General features: G+C 33.5%; 1 long non-coding RNA gene across 1 annotated transcript; it reads right to left on the bottom strand.

Moving 5' to 3' along the window:
* Window positions 1–3,910: 3,910 nt before the first annotated feature.
* Window positions 3,911–22,094, bottom strand: LOC118767080. Its single transcript, XR_005002975.1, has 3 exons — window positions 21,959–22,094; window positions 13,882–13,885; window positions 3,911–3,927 (listed from the first exon to the last, which is right to left on the bottom strand). It is a non-coding gene; the product is annotated as an uncharacterized LOC118767080 (long non-coding RNA).
* Between the last annotated feature and the right edge of the window lie 2,620 nt (window positions 22,095–24,714).

Consider the following 24,714-nt stretch of genomic DNA (forward strand, 5'->3'; position numbering starts at 1 on the left):
AAGTATTTGTATGTCTATAATTAATGGGCATCAGATGCGAATTCTCTCTATATTCCTTTCTACAAAGGAACCAAAAAATGGCAGTGTGGTTAAGAAGGTCACTTCGAAATCAGGCGGTTCGAAGTTCATTCCCGCTTTGTGGCACCTTGCAAAATTGGACGGGACTATTATATTCGGGGGAACCAATAACTTGTGAATGAATCTGGTAGGCAGAAAACTATATATAATATATATATATATATATATATATATATATATATATATATATGTATGTATGTATGTATGTATGTATATTATAATATATATTTGTAGTTTCAGCTCGGAGCTGTGCCCATGCTGGGGCACCGCCGTTTTGCTACAGTGTTATTATTGAGAGCCCCCTGTAATATGCGGCACTTGGTGAAGAATGGACTTTGAAGTCACTACCCAGGTTTGTATCTTTTTCCCGTGGGATAGGTTCATTGCCAAGTTACAATTATACGATTTGAGGAGGATTGCTGCGAAATCACCTGGACCACCGGTTGAGTTTGTGTCCACTTCGTCTATGGCTAGTAGTATATCTTCTTCGCTAATGTCGATGTATTCCATTGTAACTGCCTCGCTCGTTTTTGGTGAGGCGGCAAAGAAATCCACTGGTTCGTTCACTTGTTTGTGTTCCAACGGAGTGTTAAAGACACTTTTGAACTGGTCATTCAGTATCTGACTGACCTTAGTTGGACTGTCTGAGAGGGAGCCATCCTTTTGGAAGAGGGGTCCTATCTTGCGGCGTACTGAGGCTGGTTCTATCGCATAATGAAACAAGGCTTTGTATAACCCAGGCTACTTTGGCTGCTCTCTCTCTCTCTCACACATAGTATTGTTGCAGGGTTTTTTTCAATCTCCATCAGTGTTGTTTTTAATAGGGACTTTTCGCTACTTTTGGAATGTTGGTTGAGGTGATTTGCAAACTTCGTCCGTTGTCTTATGATGATCTTGGTCTCCCTTGGAATCTTGTTCCTATTTGTTTTGGCCTTGTGCTCTGGGACATATTTCTGACATATGGCTTACACAACAGACATGAAATATTCTATTTTCATGCCAATGCCTGGTGTGGAGTGACATTTCGGCCAGTCCTGTCTGAGAATCGCTTTTTGGATATATATATATATATATATATATATTTATTTACATATATATATAATTAGAGAGAGGGAGGACACCTGTCTCTAACCTATAAATTATATATGTATATAATGTATATACATACATACATACATACATACATACATACATACATACACATAATGTTAAGGAGAATTCAAATTGCTTCACCAATTTATGTAAACATATATTGCGCCAAGGATCGATGTATATCAGTTTTCAAATATGCAAATGTATCAATCATTATAATAGTAAATCATATTAAAAATCTATGAATACATAAATATTAAAAAAACTTTATATACATATATAAGTAGACGAATGAGATAAAGTTATAAAAGTGTAGATGTATAAAAGTTTAGCTGTACAAAGATATAGAGAGAGAGATTTAGAATTACAGTCGTGTTAAAAGGCGTTGGAGAACGGTGTTGTAAAATATATTTAAAAATAAATTTGCCCTTACGAGAAGGAGAATAAAATAAAGTCTTACGAAAAGAGCGAATAAAGAAGAATCATAATGTTGGGATTAGATTTTCAGAAGATATAAGTAACCGATCCAAGAAAATAGGTAATCCTGATTAGATAAACTGTTGTTGGTAGTGCTCTTACGGCCGTTTCAAGGGCACATTAATCCATAGATTTTAAGGGTGTTTTTACTCCAAAAATAGGATATGTCTCCAACATCACAGCGAGTATATTAATCAGGATTCACATTTCGTAAAATGTTGTAATAGGTAGATCAGAATTAGTTATATCGTGAGGTGCACTTATTAACAGGAAGAGGAAATGTTATACTAGGAATTATGGGAAATACAATTTCGAAAATGCAAACTCGCCTTGTTTACCTTCGTATTACTTTGCAATACAAGTGCTTCGGTCATGTTTATAACGAATATTTGGCCGTCAGTAGACATGTACATCGACAGAACACGCAAACACACAGAACATTACGGCAAACACATAGACATACAAGCATAAGCACACACCAACACACACCCCTACAGGCATGGTGGACTCTTCTGTTGTAAACGACAGATTACGGTTTTTGCGGTTTCTGGATGAACGTCTTGCTCTGAGGATTTGTTTACGTTGCTCAAATGTTTATGCTGTACTTCGTCTCCCTCGCTCCATCAAATAGACCTTACCTACACAAGTGCACTGGGTGCCACACGTTAGAGGTCAACATGAAATGGTAGTGGTAGTAGTCGTAGTCGTAGTAGTAGTAGTAGTAGTAGTAGTAGTAGTAGTAGTAGTAGTATAGTAGTAGTAGTAGTAGTAGTAGTAGTAGCAGCAGCAGCAGCAGTAGAACAACGTGAAATGAAGTGTTTTGCTTAAGAATATAACGCACAACCTGGCCCAGGATTCGAAACCACGATTTTACGTTCACGACTGCATGCGACACCCTAACCACTGCGCTACGCGGTGTTATATTTGTATAACACATATAACTCAAGAAGAAAGTAAGCCCAATCACACAAGGATAGATACTCACACCCACAATAATAAAAGCTTACACACACACACACACACACACACACGCATGCCCAACTGAAGCAATAAATAAATGATACAGACATTCCCAAATTCTTGAGAATGTGTATAATCCTGAACATTTGCGCATCCATGTTTACGTGTGTTTTATTATAGAGTACGTTTGAATCAGTACATATATATAATATAATATATATAATATATATCTATATATATATATATATATATATATATATATATATATATATATATATATATATATATATATATATATATATATGGTCTAGTGTATATGCATTTGATATTGCATGAATTTGCGTATGAAAACTTAAAAAGTGAAAAAGGAAACAAATTTGGGAAATAAGTATGAACTTACACTTTTTGAAATCTTATAAAGATGTATTGGGAAAAAACAGCTTATTTTTATTTTATTTTCTAAATAGAAAGGCAAAAATATTGTGTTATATAATAGAATAATGTTCTCTTACCTTTAAAAAAGACTCCTTTTATATAATAGGATAATATCTACCTAAATATTAGAATAGTATTAGTACTTAACACAGTTTTCATAATATTATAAGAATGCTATTCGTACATCAGACGTTTTCAAAGAAATAAGTATTCATAATTTATTTAAACAGCGGCGTATTGAATGTCAGATATATACTATTATAAATTTATTGTATTTCCCCCGTGAAATACAGCCATAAAAAAGAAAACATATCTGTAACTAATTGCAAATTTCAATGAGAAAAGAGGTAGATGGATATTTATTAATATCATATGTCTCAGGTATATGGACGGTCATAACGAAGTATGTACAACAGTAGACGTATATCTTGGTATATTCGATACCGTCTGCATGGTATACTGAAAATGATGTTCCCAACATGTATATATACCTCACCTTGATCACCTTGACCGACCAGTCCGTCGGGCGTCCATTTGATACCGCTGGCCACAGCACGCTGTCCACTCCGCTCTGGATCGCTCCTTTCATTTCTTCAGGCAATATGTTTACCTCTCTTGACCTTAATGGTCAAATGGCAGAAGCGACCCTCAGACAAACATACATAATGTATGTAATTTCCATCCAGGGATTATTATTGTTACTGTACAAACAACGGATTTTACTCACTCGCCATTACATATATGGAGAGACAATTGTTCTCTTAGTTTTACGGAAAGCACATTTCTTTTTCAAACTTATTTGTAAGAAAATTGGAAATTATAGGAAATTTTAAGGGACTTCAAGCATTGTTTGGAGGTAATAATTGGAATGAGCTTTTTTGTTTTCTTTTTTCTGCAAGTGCTGCTGGAAATTGTTAAAATGTGCGTGGGTTTTGCGTCCAATATTGCTTAATTGTACTCTACATATTAAGCAAGAGTCAAACGTCTGCATTTTTTAAACATATATTTGTAAGTTAACACAGATCCTATTATGAGTGAACGAAATATTTTTTAATACAAACAAATTCAATCTCAGCATGAGTTATCTCCTCGTATCTCTTTATCGTAACTCACAGCATACAACCAAACAACGTCTCAGACCCATGGAACCTTGATCGAAAATCGTGTAGAATGAATAACATGGAGACAGATTATTAAAATTCTTCAGCGGTACTTTTGACAATTGGGAATTTTTCGCATGAAACTAATGATAGCATTGTTAATCCACAAATTTAAAAAAAATATGTTTATTCACTAAATGTGCTGTTGAGCTTTCATTGTCGCAACAGATCATCAATATCTTATTCACGTGCGTCTCTGTACGAACGAGTGTGTATGCATATATACATATAAATCAATGTATATAAACATATGCATGTGCGTGAGTGTGTGTCTGTGAGTGTATGTGTGTGTTCATATAAATATGTCAGTATATGTGTGTGTGTGTCCGTACTTAAATGCATATAACTTAATTATATATATGCACGCTTGAGTGTGTGTCTTTGTATGTGCGTGTGCAAGAGTTTGTTTGTTTGTGTGTGTGTGTGTGTGTACATATATATATATGTAAATATATATGTGTGCGTGTGTGTCCGTACATAAATGAATATAGTTTAATTGTATATATGCACACGTATGTGTGTGTATTTGTATGTGCGTGAGCATGAGCTTGTTTGTTTGTTTGTTGTTTGTGTGTGCGTGTGTGTGTTGTGTGTGTGCATGTGTGTGCGTGCGTGCGTGCATGTGTGTGTGTAAACGTATGCGTGTTATGTTTCGCAAATATTTTAATTTAATATTAGAAAGTGGAATTCCTTTAAACAGTTAATTTCCGTTAGGAAGTACAACAATGAAAAACGAATTATTTTGTTGATTTCTTTCTTCACTCATTTCTATATAATTAATTTGTTCTTCCCACAATTTGGCGTTTACTGCATTATTATTTTCATCATAAAATATTCATTACATATACATATATACGTATGTATGTATATATGTATCTATGTATGTATGTATGTATGTATGAGTGTGTATGTGTATGTTTGTGTACGCATGTAAGTATGTATGTATTTGTATGTGTATGTTTGTGTATATATGTGTGTGTATGTATATATGTATGTATATATACATATCTGTGTGTATATATATATAAAGTATGTATATATGTATGTGTATATACAATAAAATCTGTGATTATATATATCTGTATATATATGTGTGTGTGTGTTAGTGTTTGCGTATGCAATTATTTATACATGTATCCTACATATGAATGCATATATGAGTGTATACATATGCACACACATACACACATATTTGTATATGGTTTAAATGTACAAAAGCCAAAAAAATAGCCTATTATATACAAATAGAATAACTACGTCTGCTCACACGTATCTAATATATATATACCTGCCTGAGTATGTATAAATACACTTGCTCATATATATTTATACCACGTGTATGTGTATGTGTGTGTGTGTGTGCATAGATGTGTCTGTGTGTGTCTGCATGGATGTGAGAAGTTTAATAGAATAGTTTTTATCTATTTGATACCTTTTTGTTAATGAATTAGTTTTTCTTAAGATATACCGAAATATCGAAAGCTACAATAAAAGACCAAATAGGGACCACTTCTACGGCACTTTTGTAGCTTGATTTTTTTCATGGAAGCCATAGATTGATGTTCTTTATTGATATAAAGATTATACGAATCACAATAAATTTTAACTCGTAGCAATCTATTTAATGTGGGTCATCTCGGTTGACCTATTTGCAATGAATACATCCGTTCCCACTACAGATTCAGTGTTAGGTTTTAAACGTTCTTAAACTTCATTTAGGTTTTCTTTCTGTGGAAGGAGCCAAGTTGCGAATTTTGCATAAATAATAATGTATCATGCTTTATTCAGGGTTATAAGGATAATGAGGAACATTATTATTACCTCCTCTTTCAAACTGTTTGTTGGAGTTCAACAAACTTCTGTACGCTAATAACCAGCTAGTTGGTGTTGAATGCGGGGGTTTGTATATATGGTTCAAATGTACAAAAGACAAAAATAAAAAAATCACGACAGGGACGGGTGGGGAAATGGCAGAGACGAAGTATGAATTTGACGCTCATAAAAATTCGGAAAGTCGCTGACGTTTCGAGACTGTGCTCGTCAGCAGAGAGGAATGACGAAAGAAAACGAAGAGGGAAAACTAATGTGCCTGGATTAACGGTTTCGCATGTCAAATAGACTGGAAGGAAGTGGTTGAAAGGAAGGGTCATGCCTGTGTGATTGTGCATCAAGTTTATGCGTTGATATTGAGTGTATTTATCTTCCAAGGCCCCATTTTTTACCGAAGTATATCAATCGCTTTGAGCAGCGTTTGATATAAGGGTTGGACTATAGTTCCCATTATTGATCGTGCGTGGGCACAACTGTAGAAGGGCTTACACGAAATTAACTCCAGGAGCTATATATGCGATCCCTCATTCTGAATGTTTCCCTGAATAACGTGAGATTCCAAACCAGAACACTACCCTACTTCTCATGCTAGATCAAGACACGGGGAAATATGTTGAAAGAATGCTCTGTGTTTTTGTGTTGGGATTAACGGAGACTGAAACATGGCGGCTTTCTTTTCCAATGAAATGGATGTTTGAACAGGAGGGAAGTAAGTGATTTGGGCCGATAGAGTATAACAACTGTGTCGTCAGAAGCGTTGCTGTCAGAAAGCAAAATGCTTCAACAGGTGCCACAGGGAGTCTTGTACGGCATCAGCTAACAAGTCCGCCAATTTTCTACCCTGGATTTGTATGCTTATCAACATAAAAAGGAAAAAAAAGGAAATGTTGAGTATGGTGGGATATGAGCTCAAAACATACAATGTCGGTTTAAATGCCGCGAAGCACTCTAACAAACACTCTACCGACTTTAATAGATGGCCGCCATTTTGAAATACTGCACTATAATGCATCACATATCGCGAATCACACAAAAATGTTTATATATCTGTGTGTTTGTGTGTGTTTGCATGTATGTATGTATGTATGTATGTAGTATGTATGTATGTATGTATGCATGTATGTATGTATGTATGTATGCATTATGTATGTATGCGTGCATGCGCGTGTGTTTATTTAAAGGAAACGGAGAAATATTCAAGACAATCTGCGGAAATATAAAAACTACAAAATGAAAGAACGGAAGAATTTTGTCTGACGGTTCAGCCTGGTTTGTGATTTGATATTGGAAGATTTCAAGGCTTCTTTCGAAGTTGCAATATTTTAGAGACACATGAAAAGATATCTGTTCCGATCGATGCCGTATTATGTACGAAAGATCAAATGGTAAAGAAGAAGGATGGATATTTTTAATGGTATATTTATGATTTCATATCAAACAAACATTGAAATCGAGTCAATAGTTTTCTGAGAATATAGAAAGATGAGAAGAAGCGAAGAAAAAACCCTGCAAAAAATAAAAACGCGGAATAAAATTGAATATATATAAGAGAGAGAGAGAGGAGAGAGAGAGAGAGAGAGAGAGAAATAAATGTGTCGGTGAATGAATGACTGTAAGTATTTACTTTTGTACATATGCGTGAGAAAGTGTGTATGCGTGCATGTGTTTATATATGCATATATGCAGATAACAAATATATGTGTCTGTATCTGTATATATATATATATATATATATATATATATATATATATATATATATAATTATATAATATACATACATACATTCATATAAATAGATACATACATGCATATATACATACACACACACAAACATACACACAAGCACACACACACACACACACACACGCACATATGTATATATTTACATTAACTATTTCAGAAATGCACAAGCCTCAATACCTGTCATGTCTCGAACAAAAGAGCCTTGTTATCACTTTGTTAGTAAGAAGGTTCAATCCTGGAAAGTAAAGATAACCATATATATATATATATATATATTCATACGTGTGTGTGCGCGTGTGTGCGTGTTTGTATGGTTGTGTATGTGTATATATGTATATCGTATTTATGTCGTTTTATGCGTGTATATGTCTTTCTAAGTACGCATATACATGTGAGGGTGAATGTGTTTGTATATTTCTCTATTCAAGTGTACATAACGTATTTAAGTATTTAAGTATATATATATATATATATACATACATACATTTATGTGTGTGTGTTATATAAAATGATATAGCAAGCCCAAGGCACTGTGATATACCTAGGGCATTTTATAAAGAGAGGGGTAGTCTTACCAGCTGTTTCAGAGATATAAAAGATTTTCCATCATCAGAGATGATATGAGAAAGTTTCAATAGAACGAATTAGGAAAGTTCATTATATAAGAAGTTATTTTGGAAAGGAAGAGATACAAAAAGTATAAAGGGAAACATGAGAATAAAAATGAAATTATATGTTGGATATTAAAGTTGGTGTTCCATTATCCAAGGAACGTGTTGTGTAAAGAGGTTTTTTGTTCACGGTATGTAAATTCCGTTAGGAGTTTGTATTTCATTAATTCAAATGGATAGTGTGCAGATATTAATTCCTTCAAAAGTATCTTGTAGTGTAAATGAAATTATTTCATTCAATTAATTTCATTTACACAACAAGGTTCTTTTGAATGAACAGCACATGAAATTAATATCTGCATATTATCCATTTGTAATAACAAAATATGAACTCCTATCAGAATTTACATAGACAAGGACCCTCCTTACCCATTCTACACAGCACTTTACTTGGATAATGGAACTGCAACATCCAACGTATATTTTTATTTTTATTCTCATATTTCCCTTGCTACTTCCTATATCTGTCCATTTCCAAAATAACTTCCTTGATACTGAACCTTACTATTTCCTTCTGTTGAACTCTATCATATCGTCTCTGATAATGGGATAAGTTTGTATCCATGAAACAGCTGTAAGGTACCCTTCTCTTAGTAAATGTCCTAGAAATATCACTCTGCTTTGGCATTGTTATATCATTTTATTTAACGTATACATGCTCGGACTCGACTCCTCTCTCATACTGTTATGGAATCTGGAGTTAAACAGCGGTCCTTCCGTGGCACTTACATAACCTTACCTGCCTTTTTGGGTCATCCGTATAACAAAAACCTCTAATATATAATTGTGTGTGTATGTGTGTGTATGTGGTGTGTGTGTGTGTGTGTGTGTGTGTGTGTGTGTGTATGCACACATATTCGATAGATTTCTGCACTCTTTCAGTTCACCTATTTTCCCTGTTGAGGCCTTGATAGGCACGTGGGTTTAACAATACCACGTATTTGTAAAGTAATATTCCGAATTACGAACACCTTATTTCCGACCAAGGGTTTTTAGTCGAACAAATCGACCCCAGGACTGATTCTTTCTAAGCGAAATACTTATTCTATCGAGTCCTTTTACCGAACCGCTAGTCACGGGAACGTAAACACATCACCATCAGTTGCCATGTGACGTTGGGGGTCAAACAAAAACACAGACACACACACATAAATATGTGCATATATATATATGTATGTATATATACCAAGTTTCCTTTAGTTTCCGTTCACCAAACCCACTCACAAGGCTTTGGTCGGCCTGAGCCTATTGTAGAAGACACGTGCTGCAGGTGCCTGTAGTGGAACTGAACTCGGAACCATGTGGCTGGGAAGCAATGTACCATGTGGTATATATTTGATTTATCTGCACTGGGAAGTCCTATAAACGTCTGCCTTCGAAAAACAAACGACCAAAGTCAGTCCCTTTGTCATTCTTACACATGAAGCGAACTTCAATCTGGCCGGTTACAAACCAATGATGAACACGGCAATATATTCACAAAATGTCATCCACAATACATAAATAGATGAATGCTATAGTTAGGACCCAGTGTGACATAATTCTATAAGTTATTTGCAAATTGACAAAATTGGACAAGACTCCATATACATCAAAGCTGATTAAGATATCGTCTACAAATATACATTCCATAATCACGTTGCTCAATGCTTCCTACATTCGCATCTTGAGGCAGCAGATAACTTCAGCAGCGCATCATTGACATTACAGAAAGATTTACTTACAAATCTCCTTTCTTGCTACATATGGAAATCCATATGCATATATGCTTATGTACATATGTACATATATATACATATACATACATACAAACATATTATATATATATATATATATATATATTATATATATAAATACATGTATATATATATACGTAGATATATATATATATATGCGTGTGTGTTTAGCTACATATGCATCGAAATATATATGTAGATATGTATATATATATATATATATATATATATATATATATATATATATATATATATATATATATATATATATATATATATATATACAGATATATATGTGTGTGTGTATATTTTAAAATAAATACATATACATACATATATTCATATATGTAAATATATATGTATGTATGTATATACATATCTATATATATATATATATATATGTGTGTGTGTGTGTGTGGTGTGTGTGTGTCTGTGTGTATGCACGCACACATATGTGGAAGTATATCGGATAATTAAATTCTTTACTGCATGGCGTCTTCCATAGTTTTCGTCGACATCCACCTCTTTCCCTAACGAACATTAGAAGCGGAACATAAATAATCGGTCGTAAGCGTGAAAAGGAAACTGCACCATTTAAAATTAAATTTAACGACCGTAGATAAACGTAACAAAAACCATTCTGGCGCGAGTTTTGTTACTGTTTTGTTCTTTGTCATATTTTTTCTAGTTATTTTATTTTATTAATACCTCTACTTTTTTCTTTTTCAAAATCCCTTGGAGATATTGTATTTTCTCGAGCACAATAGGAAATCCCAGTTGATTGGTGTAATTAGATTACATTCGTTCCAAAGGAAGAAATTTGTATCAATTTCCAAGATTGATATTGTCTATGTGTGTACGTTTGTGTGTATGTCTATTTGTACGTATGCACATATATATATATATATATTATATATATATAATATATATAGATATATATATATATATTATATATATATATACATATAATATATTGATTCATAGATAACAAATACACATATGCATATATGAAAATATACTTAAATTATCTACATGACATGCATATATATATATACATATATGTATATTTATATGTATGTGCGTGTATATACATGTGTGTTGTTTGTGTGCGTTTGTGTGTGCGTGTGTGTGCGCGTATGTATTTGTGTAATCCATATTTTCATACAAATCTCTCATTATGTTACAAAGATTAGATTTCAAATTGGAGACACAAGAATCTTGCAATAGGACGCCTTCTATTCTAGAAGCACAATGGCGCATCCATATCCAAATCTCATCTTCTTGTAGCCATTGTTTTTCTTTTTCCTTTTCCGCCTTACACAACATTTCTTATATTCAATATCTATGGAATGGAAGCTATTTTTTCACCCACCATTGCAGAAACTATAAATCATTTTAGAAGCATTTACTTTGAATTCTACCATGTAAAATTTCATATTCCTTACTTTTAAATCTAACCTTTCACTATAAGTCCTTAATTAATTTCCCTCACCTGATAACTCACTGAGTTTCGCCATATTTCGCTATTGTTACCCAAATATTTCAATTATCCTACGAACCGATTTTGTAGAAAATAAATCGGATCGTCCCCTGTAAATCCTAAGTCGTCATCTTACCTCATTTTAAACATAGCAAATTAATTTAAAATTACTATTTCTGTTTCTTTAAAATTTTACTCGGGTATTTTATGTGTTAACTAATGATATATTCCAGCCATTTCTTTATACAAATTTCCAGAATCTAGAGTGGTGGCGGAATGAAGCCCATGTTGAAGGAATTGTTAATTTAGGGAAATTTTCCACGGAAAATGTGAGCAAGATGAGGAAAGGTTTTCTACTTCTGTTACCATACTGACCAACGTTTCTTTTAGTTTGTTAACCTCTGGGAGCGATTCAATAGGGCGATAGAAGCACAATAGAAAATGCAGTGACCTTCAATCTACTGTTCTTTTGCTACTGTTATTGTTGGTCTTCATCTTCTTTTTCTTCTTTGTCATCTTCCTCGTCTTCCTCTTCTTCTTCTCCTTCTTCTTCTTCCTCTTCTTCTTCTTTCTTCTTCTTCTTCTTCTTCCTCTTCTTCTTCTTCTTCTTCTTCTTCTTCTTCTTCTCTTCTTCTTCTTCTTCTTCTTCTTCTTCTTCTTCACCGTCGATCGCAGCATCGTGGTTTCCATCTTCAAGCTGGGTGAGCTTTGTGTTGTTAAGCAAAACACTTCCTTTTGCCTTGTTCCAGTTCACTGAGCTGTAAAGGAATAACCCCTCGACAGGTTGGCTTCCCGTTCAAGGTGAACGCTATTATCTCTGTCGTCGTTTATGCGCCATGCAAACCGAATACCCGCCCAATGAGTCTAAGTACACGAGGCAATAAAGTTTGGGAACTTCGATACAATTCATGTCATTTTATATCGACTCTCAGTTATAGAGAAGATCATATATAGAGTCAGTCGCATACAGATTGTCATAGATTGTAATAAATAATAAGAGTCTAGTATGTAGATTTATTTTTTCCTACCTTCTAAAATAATAGAGATGGTATAGTAAGGGGTGAATCTTCCTTGGCATTCGACAGTTAGATGTGGTATTTAATGCCATGATAAACAATTTGAATAATTATACCGCTTGTAATGGTAGGCATAACTTGCGTATCGTCTTCATAAAACAATCTACTAGCCTAATACCCGAAAACGACGTATAGGATAATGTTGTCCTGGATACACTAAGCTTGAATACAGCAATTATGTGATGTAAACGGCTGCAACTTCATTTAATCATATATTTTCTTAATCAGGCAAGATCTGATCTTAAACAACCAAATAGGAAAGTCATGGATAGAAACTTTTTGCTCAATAAGGACTGCCTGGGGCTATACACAGCAACTATACATGAGGGTATGGTGTGATGCAGTGTTGTGGTTTGATGTTTGATATATTTTATAGCGTAGTACTTTGTGTTGTGTTAGGGAATGTTGTGTCACGTGCTGGTGTTTCGTGTTATTGCAACGTTTAGCACTGGTAAGCAATCTAATGTATTGAATCAACATATAAAACATTTCGGAACCTTCATCACTTTTAAACATTCAAATATTGATTAATAAACAAGTCTTGAAAAATGAGGAGAATATATTTAATGTGAGTAACTTAAACCGAGTAATCATTTGGAGTTTGGTTTCTCATCTCTTTATACGGTCAACAGTAAAGCCAGACCAGAATGGATTCGAACGTAGATGGCCAAATGTGTAACTGAATACTGCTAACAACATACTTTCAAATCCACCGCCATACAGATTCTGTCCTTCCGTCGCCATTCTACGAGTCATTATATCGATTCTGCCAATCCAAGGCCGTTTTGTTCGGCACACTAACAAATTCTAAATATGTCACCATATTTTCTGTCACGTAACAGATTCTGCTGATCCGCCACCATTTTATTAGTCAGTCTATCGATTGTGTCAATCAGACGCCATCTTAGATCTAAATATGCTTTTAGAATATTTCCTCTCTCTTTGTAGATGGCGATAACAGCCGTTAAACAAATATGTCCTCCACATACACTCAGCCATCACAGTCATTTAGCTATTGAATCATTTCTCTTTGTCCGTACCACGAAATGGGTTAGGAGCTTCTTCATGAAGCAGAAGTTAACAAAAAAATGTGCAACTAATTTGACACAGTGTTGGAATTGAACACTGGGTAAATAGAACGACCAAACTAAACGATATCTTATTTACCATTCCTGCAACCTCACTACTTTTGTCGTTTTTCAATATTGATATTATTATCGAATCAGCAATATTTTTTATGGGAAAAGCTATTTCGAAAAACAAATTAATTCATCGAAACTGAATTATTTATTTTAGCGCAAAAAAAGAAAAAAAAAACGCCAACCAAATCGGAATCACTCACTCTGTGTTATCTATTTTTATTTTCTAAATTGATTCCGAATTTTATATCTGCTTTTTTTTTCTTTCTCTTTTTTTTATTTTGATAAACCACTGATTTTTTTATTTATCTTTTTATTGAATTCAATATTCATATATTTTATTTTAGATATATTTTTTTCTTCATCTGTTTTCATTTTAGAGTTACCATTTTTTATTACTTTCAAACGAAATCAAAGAAGTATATTAAGTAATCTTTTAATTTCTTAATGTTTTTTTCTTTTTTTTTGTATTTTTTGTTATTAGTTTTTTTAATAGAGTTATCTTTTTGTTTTGTTTGTAGTGTTTACTAGTTCAGACATAGATAGATAAATAGCAGGAAAAAATATTTGGCTACGCAAAGATTTTCAATATGAAAATACGGTATTTGTTTGTTTTCTTTTTCTCAATCATAAACGAAATATGTTCTGTTCTTATTAGCAATTTTGGCGGTACTCAGACCCTGGTATTTCAATTCGTTTCCACTATATTCCTGAAAATAATGTCTTTTAGCTTCCTTCCAGACTTTATTCTAACTGTCATTAGGTCTCCTAGCGTCAAATATACGTTTATATATATCAATATATTATTTTTTCGCCTCAGAATTAACACATCTCCTGTCGTATACCTTTCTACTGCTACGAAATCTAACACCACCACAAACACCACCACCACCACTACATTTTTAACCAACATTACTACTACTACTAATACTACTACTACTACTACTACTACTACTACTACTACTACTACTACTACTGCCACTACTACTACTACTGCCACTACTAATACTACTACTACTAGTATTGGAAATCAGAATCGGCTTTGGTAGCCATTTATGAATTATTTTGTTGCTCATAATATATTTAGAGGTTTTATTTGATTTTTTTATAGATTGCCACTTATATCAAGATTTGTTGATGGTTTTTGGTGAATAACTTAATATTCAAGCACTTTAAACTCTGGAGTGGTGTGTACCTTGTCGGATGGATGAAGCAGAATGAGCTGAGGAGAATAATTTCGCGTATAAATACATATAAACACAACTACACACGCAGACACACACACACATATATATATATATATATATATGTATATATATATATATATATATATATATATATATATTATATATATATATATATATATACACTAGAAGATATACCCGATCTTGATCGGGATTTAAATAGCAGTTTTTATAGTTTTACTTGTTTCGATCATGTGACTGCGGCCAGGTTGGAGCACCGCTGTTGGTCGAAGAAATTTACCACAGGATTTATTCTTTGTACTTATTCTAGTACTTATTCTAGCAGTGTGTTTTGCCGAACCGCTATGTTATGGGGGCGTAAACATACCATATTATTTGTGAAGCAATGGTGGGTGTTCAAACACACACACACACACACAAGTATACACATATATACGAGTTTTCTTTCAGTTTCCGAGTACGAAATCTATTCACATGTATATATACATATCACGTGATCACGTGACCGATCAGACCATCAGATGTTGTTATACATCGCTGGTCACAATGCTTTCGCATTGCTTTAGCCTTTGAATGACGCCACCCCGCTGGCTAAGCGAGCAGGCCAACAGAAGAAAGAGTGGTAGAAAGAGTGGTGAAAGAGTACAGCAGGGATCACCACCCCCTGCCGGAGCCTCGTGGAGCTTTTAGGTGTTTTCGCTCAATAAACACTCACAACGCCCGGTGAGTCCGCTGCCCTAACCACTAGGCCATTGCGCCTCCACATATATACATATACATATATATAAACACACACACACACACACTTATACATACATATATATGTGTGTATTACTCTTTTACACAGTTATATGATTCAGTCATTTGAGTGTGGTCATGCTGGAGTACCTCTTTTTAGTTGAAGAAATTGACACCTGGACTTACTTTTGTAAGCCTGGTGCTTATTGCATCGATAGCGTCTGCGTAACCACTAAGTTACGGGGACATATACATATCATCATCATCATTGTTCGACCGTGGTCGAGACAATGGAATTTACCATGCTACACCAGACTTCACGGTCCATCATGGCATTACGGAGGTCCTGTTGCTGGATGCCTGTATCCCTGGAGATTACATCAGAGTAGGTGAGTGTGCGCCCTCTGGTATTGCGAGTAGACACATATAACATATATATATACAATATTATAAATATATACATATATAAATATATATAGATAGATAGTTATGTATATATATATATATATATATTATATATATATATATATAATATATATAGATATATATATGCATATATATATATATTATATATATATATATATATATATATATATATATATTATATATATATATATATATAATATTATATATTATATATGTACATATATGTATATTCATATATACATATACAACATATATATATATATATATATAAAACAGTAAAAAATAGTGAAACTAATAGAAATTAAATTAATGTATTATATATATATAATATATAATATATATATAAGATATATATATATATATATATATAGGCATATATATATATATATATATATATATATATGTATATATATATATATATATCTATATATATATATATATAATTGATATATGTACATATATGTATATTATATATACATATACACATATTAGAATTATATAATATTACAAAACATGTAAAAAATAGTGATATATATAATAGAAATAAATTAATGTATGTATATATATATATATATATATATATATATATATACGCTTAATGAAAGTATAATAGTGAAACTATTAAAACTGAAAGTATTATCTCATATTACATTAGAGGTGTTATTGTTTCCCTTTTGGCACGAAATACTGAAAGAGTGTAAGAGGTAAGAGATTGCTCCGGGCTAGCATTAGACAAGAATCTGAAATTCTTTTGACCCATGACACAGCATGGACGCTAAGTAAGTGTAAAATGTGTAAACTTTATATGAAATCGGTTGGATAGTTCCCCAGTTCTAGTGATGCTCGCATACATACATACATACATACATACATACATACATACATACATACATACATACATACATACATACATACACAGACAGACACACATTCTCAGTTTTATATATTAGGTTGTCAAGAAAGTTCTTGCGGAAATTTTAACTTTGGTTTTAAATTGTGTATTTTCAAATTTACTTTCTCAAAATTACTTTGACTTTATATATCATTTTCAAGCCCGTTTTAAACTCTAATTGTGTTACTCTTATCTTTTTGAATAATTAAGTCATTTTTCCGGAATGTTGAATAAAACATGGGCAAAAAGCAAATTTGGACAATTTTCTTATTCCCGTTCAAGCTAGACTGAAAAGCTGCTGAAAGAGCTCGCGATATTAACGATGCGTTTGGCCCGGAACCACTAATGGATAGCCCAGGAACCACTAACGAATTGGGCTACGAAACTCTGCCTCATCCGCCATACTCACCAAGCCTCTCGCCTACCGATTACCACTTTTCCTGCGTGAAAAATGCTTCAAAAACCAAGACGATGACAAACACGCCTTCAACGCCTTCATCGCCACCAGAACGCATGATTTTTTATTTCAGTGTTTTAACAACGTATTATTCAACCGAGCAGGCAGCTACAACAGCTTTGTTTAGTCGTGAACTTTGCAGGATATTTCCCCAGTCACGACGTCGTATTCACAAAGCTTAACTAACCGCCTATTTTGTCATGACAACACAACTGACACTTTTTCGGTGTGTACATTCTGTTCTTTGTATAACATCTTTTATACGCTAAAAGATCTCAACTCAAATATTGGCACCGCCACATCATTCATCCGATGACCTATGAGATAATTGGTAACCCCTCGTGTCGGTACTCATTACTGCAACACACCATGCGGTATTTATGGCACACACGCCACACATATGTGTGTCTGTGTGTGTAAAACGAATATATCTATATATATATATCTATATATATATATATATATATATTATATATATATATCTACCACACACACACACATATATATATATATATATATATATATATATATATATATAATATATATATATATCACAATCAAGGAACGGCCATAATAGGCCATTCACACCCACTAGAAATAACAGCCAAAAGCTTTAAAACAAACCGCAAAATAACATCAATTGATGTTATTTTGCGGTTAAAGCTTTTGGCTGTTATTTCTAGTGGGGTGAATGGCCTATTATGGCCGTTCCTTGATTGTGATGTTGAACTTAAAAATGGTATATGACTATTTAATTTTTTCCCACTAGGCCGCTGGTGGCAAAAAAATTCTACAAAATTTTTTGCCACCCTATATTGATTAAATATATATATATATATATACATATATTATATATATATATATATATGTATGTATGTATATGGCAGCATTTAAAGGCTAAAACAATGCGAAGCGCATTGTGACCAGTGATGTGTAGCAACATCTGATAGCCTGGTTGGTCACGTGATATATGTATATATATATATATATATATATATATATATTATATATATATATATATATATATATATATATATATACATATGTGTGTGTGTGGTGTGTGTTCATTTCGTGAGGCTATTGTACAGGAATAGAGGGGCGAATAAATCCTCCTCCCGAACGAATTGTCACACTTGCTGCAACTTAATATCTTTGGATTATTTTTTATTCTATTAAATCTTCTTTGTTTCTGTCAGGCCATTCTAACAAAAGAAAAAAGGCAATTTCAGAAATGCATTTGGGAAAACCACAAAGGAATTCACAACAAGCTTTGTCTGTTCATGTATAAATCATTGCTTCCTCCCCAACTCCTTTTTGTGTGTGTATGTTTTGTAATTCAAACTATACGAGAGAGTCACTCTCCGATAAATGTGTGGCTTGCGGCTCATTTATGTATCCGCCATTGAGACCGAGATCATTTTTCTATTTTTATTTTCATGGTTTTTTCCTTCATTTATTTATATATTTATTTATTCATTTATGTACAAATCTTGCGACGGTTTCCTTTTTCTGAGCATAACGAGAGCAGGATGGAACTGTATGCTGTCAATTTTGATCTAACTGAAAATGGTTCTCTGATCTATTACTTAAGTGAAATGGAATCTTGCCACAGGAGCATATGTCTCCATAAACGAATAAAGCGGACAGTTCAGTTAGCAACATGGCCACAAATTTATAAAAGACACTTTGACATTTCGAGAGTTTCTGGAAATTCTCGACTACTAATAATGTATTCCAATAAAGAATTACATAAGAGATTCTTACAATTCTATAAGGAATTGATGAAATCTAACACAATAGTCACTTTGTCTCAAATGGATATAGTAAAAAAATAACTTCACATGAAGTGAGATAGTTCGAAATAACTTTGAATATTTGGCAGGCATAACGTCTTGTTCGTATATTTCTGTACATTTGAATATGTTAATGTTATAACGGAACTCGAATTCTTCCACGTCTGAGACAGTGCTGCTGTTTTCACACACACACACACACACACACACACACACACACACACACAAGCATCAGCGTCTCAAATGATGACACTCGATGAATTAACATGAAAATTCCCAATGGGTCCACTGTAACGCCTGGCAGACCCGTTATCTTTCTAGAATTTCTGACTTGTTCATTATTATTATTATTTCGGAGAACGTCGATATTCAAAGTTTCAAGAGATAAATAACTACATGTGTGTATGTATGTATGTATGAATGTATCTATTTATCTATCTATCGACCGATCTATCATTCTCTCTCTCTCTCTCTCTCTCTCTATATATATATATATATATATATTATATATATATTATATATAGATATATATATATATATATCACTGTGATCACCGAGACCGACTAGGCTATCAGATGTTGCTACACATCGCTGGGCACAATGCGCTTCGCATTGATTTAGCCTTCAAATTAGGCCCCCCCCCCCCCGTGGTTACCCGAACAGGCCAAACAGAAGAAAGAGTGAGAGAAAGTTATGGTGAAAGAGTGCAGCAGGGATCGCCACCATCCCCTGCCGGAGCCTCGCAGAGCTTTTAGGGGTTTTCGCTCATAAACACTCACAACGCCCGGACTGGGAATCGAAAACCGCGTGTCCACTGCCCTAGCCACTGGGTCTTTGCACCTCCACACACACACACACACACATATCTATATATATATATATATATATATATATATATATATATATATATATAATATATATATATATATATATATATATATACATATATATATATATATATTTATTTTGCAGCGTTCGCCACCATATTAATACGTACAGCTGAAGACAGACTCTTAATATGCATTGCTTTAATTATATATTCTATAGTATAAAAAGAAGACACGTATTATGGAAATTAATCGTCATTTTCGCTTACTTGTCAGCAATTTTCAAGTTCTTTTCGTGCTCTATTCTCTCTTTATTTCCTTGTACTCTTAGCTGTTGAGTCAGAACTGCCTAAGACCAGCTATGGTTACAGATAAATATGATAATCATAAACATCTTCGAATTGTCTTAAATTGATGTATATTTTATATGGCTTCCTCTTCGTATAAATGTTTCGGAATAAATTATTAACGTTATAGTTATTGATAACCAGCATATATTTCAATATAGTCCACTTTATTCCAAGATATTCCACTCTATATCGCCCATTAACAGGAAGATTCATCCATATACACATATATATATTATATATATATATATATATATATATATTATATATGGATATTTATGTGCGTATTGTTGGAGAGCATATATATAATTGAAAACACAAAAGAAACCGATTTATTAACAGACTGCCATAGCATTGATTGAAGAATTGCTAATTAACAAGCCGTTCTTTTCCAATGAAAATGGTGTAAAACAATGCAATCTTCTCATCAGGGAAAGAAAGAAACCAAATACATCAATAAGACATTTTAAGAGAATCTGATGACTACGTAAATTATGAATTGAACGCTTGCAAGTTTTGTTTGAAAAAACCGTAAGTAGATATAACGTCAAAGGTAGTTTATAGAAGGTGAAAGAAAGAAATTATCAGAAAACTAATAGTGGAGAGATATAGAACGACAGGTGAATTAGAATAAAGCTTGAAGAAGTAGATATATTTAGTGGAAGTGAAATGTAAGAAGACAGTCAAAGGTCGAATTTTATAGATTGGTAGAAATCACTTATAGGAACTAAAGGTATGTTTCTGCCAATGTTTGTGACGATAAGCGCACTCTATAAACGTGTTTAAAAGATGATTTTCTGAGAACAGGATAAAGTACATCTGACTGTTACAAAGCGGACAAAAAGATTCACCTTTATCATATGGAAAAGATATACACGCAGCAAGTATAGATGGGCTGGACACGTCGCCCGGCTCACCGATAATCGGTGGACGCACGCAGTTGTCGAGTGGTACCCGCGTTAGCGGAAAAGACCTCCCGGAAGACCTCCACGACGGTGGAGTTACGATTTCAAGAGGACGATTGGGATAACGTGGATGAGAAAGGCGCGATCCAGAGAGGAGTGGACAGCGTGCTGTGACCAGCGGTGTCAAATGGACGCCTGACGGACTGGTCGGTCAAGGTGATCAAGGTGATATGGAAAAGATACAAAGAGAGAATATTCCATTCCAAATCAAATTGTTTATTCTGATCCTTTAGATACCAATTGAATTTACTAAGGTCAGTATTGTTGCGTTTATTGACATGTCTAAACGTAGAGTAAGGATTAGATATTCTTTTGGACAACTGAGATGAAGAACTACCTATATAAAAAAAGACGTCAGAACCGGAAGTAATTTTACATTGATAGAGTTTCTAGTCTTAGAATTTAAGAAAACGAATGCCTTTGGAGTCAACTTCAGAAACAATAACCCCGCAGTTATTATTATTTAAAGAATGGATAGTGTTAACAAAATCAATGTTAGTATTTTCACTAAGTAGATTTGTATTTAACAACTTATTATGCGAACGGATGTTTTGTGAAAGATTTTTGCGTTAGAAAACCCTATCCTGATTCAGTGTGACTTAATAATCGAATACTATCTTGAATTTCTTGGGGAATTCTTTTCTATAGCTTCACGGAACTAGTAATGGAAGTTAGATTTGATCTGCTTACTATAGGGAATGATTAACCAAACAGTTTTGCCAGGACATACATTATTATTAGGGTAATTGGCTTTAAAAGTCTTCGATGTAATTTATAATGAAAAAAGGGGTCTTAAATAACGGTTATCTCTCTTACGCTGCAGAATTACATTACTCGATTTGGTGTTGTTACTCGAAATAGAATTAATATCGTTATAACTTGATTTCATGTCCTGATTAATAGAGGTAGAATTAATGTCAATAAGCTTAATATAAGTATTTTTTTCTTTATAGCCAGCTTTAAGTAAGGCATCTTTGTCGAATATATCAGCATTAGCAGATAATCTGGAAAGTCTAAATGAAATATTCCTAAATAAATTCTTTGTAATAGCCTTTGAATTATTACTGAAAGAGCTAATATATTTTAGATTAGTTGAGAGTTTATGGTATGGGAAATATGAATCATTATGCAAATAAAGGGTAATATCCAAAAAGTTGGCTTTAGTTATATCGTCAAAAACTATGCTTAAGCCCATGTTTTGGAAAAAATTAAATGATAACTACTGCACTAGTGACGATTACTGAGAGAGTATCCATGGCTGTGCACCTTCTCTTCAAAGAATCAGACTGCAGTCTCCTTAATGACACGTCTGCTCTGGAATATTCTTATTTCTTGAGATTATTTCCCTTTCTGAATCAGAAGTTTTACGAATTGTAACCAAGTAATCTGCCTAGCTTCTCTGGAGACGAAAATAATTATCTTATTCATTCTAATAATGATATATTTTATGTCTATATAATAGTTATGTCAATAAATTATACAAAAGATAAACACAGTTCGACAAAAGGAAACGTGCACTCATTTGAGTAAAGGGTTTCTTTGATAATTTCCACCTCAGATTAAATTTCTGATTAATTTATTAAAAATCAAAAGAAGAAGACTTTTAGCAATATTCGAACTCAGAATGTAAAATTTCGCAGCTGAATACCTGTAAACATTTCCTCCATTGATGCATCCAACCAACCAAAGCATTTCTCTCTTTACTATTTATTCAGTCCTACCATTAGCGAAATGTCACAATTCGTTGATAGACTTTCTCTGGTTTCTGATTTTCCTGACCCTAAATGAATGAAAGGCTGAGCCGACTTCGGTAGTATTAGGAACCCGGAATGTGGCTAAATAACGCAACGTATTTTCTCCGTCTTTGCTATTCCGCAACCGTTTTCAGTAAACATAGTAATAACAGAGTGATACTACTCAGAGAGTTATAAAGATTATATGCATCAACAGTGGAAACATTTTCTGACATAACTAAAATATAATCTATAAAAAAATCTCAACTAATGAGCGACAAAAGTATTTAAAAATATGATCAAAGGAATATATAACGGAATATTTATTTATATTGTTGATCAAACACAAAAGCAACAATAATTAGTGGACAGGTGTAGAAGCGTGTGACGAAATAGTTTGATATCAACAACTACAAGTTTGGCAGAAACGTGAATATCACATATAAGAGAGCTTTTTTTTTTATCAAATCTTAATATTTGTTACTGGTTTGGTTTCGAGGAAGTCACCAAACGGATGCTCTTCAGAGACATTGTCAAGAAAAAAAAAACAGAACAGTATGCAGAGTTCAAGAAGAGTGATACTATGAATTGAAAGTAATGGGTGAGGTGGTGGGTGTTTGCTTGGGATGGGTATAGTAAGAGGCAATTTGGTAAGGTAAACAAATAATTCGGTAATACCTCAGCGGGAATGAGAAGTGACCAGCTAGATGCTGCTGCTAAAGTGCTGAATAGGGGAGCGTGAGGAAGTAAACAGCACACCTGAGGACGGGAGGCTGGAGGTATTTTTGAGAGATTTCATATTAGTCATAGACATGGCATACAACGGTCAGTATTTACCAGATTTAGTTGTCTTCCATTCCGGTCCTTCGCTCCGTGTGTAGCAGAGGCCATCGCCGACTTATCTCTGCTGCTCTCAACTCTTCGTGGTGAAGTTTCATTTCTCAGATATTTTTGGTTTAGTATTTTTCAAATGTTTAGAAAAACAGATCGACCACAGTTCTTATTTTGTTTTAAGCATCGTCCTCACTCTATCGGTCAAAAGTTAGTAGAGGAAAACACAATAATAAATTCACACACATAATATATATATGTACATATTTGAATTTATTATATATATATATATATATATATATATATTATATATTATTATATATATATATATTCCTGAGCGTTATACTAATGCATCTGTTGTTTTGTACACCACCTGTCTCGTCTTTTGTTTTTTCGTAAACTCTCCCTATATATATATATATTATATATACATATACACATAATAAATTCAAATTCAAATACGTCATCATTTTGTCCCGTTCATTCGTATATTTGAATTGGCCATCTACTGCACGTTCACACGGACAATCCAGGTCCTTCCGACAGATCTGCAGCACCAGATTCGTGGATTTCTTACTCTACCCTTACATTACGTCACTTTGAAATTCCGTCTGAGAAACGTC

This window comes from Octopus sinensis, linkage group LG19, assembly GCF_006345805.1.
Source record: "Octopus sinensis linkage group LG19, ASM634580v1, whole genome shotgun sequence".
In the NCBI taxonomy this organism is placed as follows: Eukaryota; Metazoa; Mollusca; class Cephalopoda; order Octopoda; family Octopodidae; genus Octopus; species Octopus sinensis.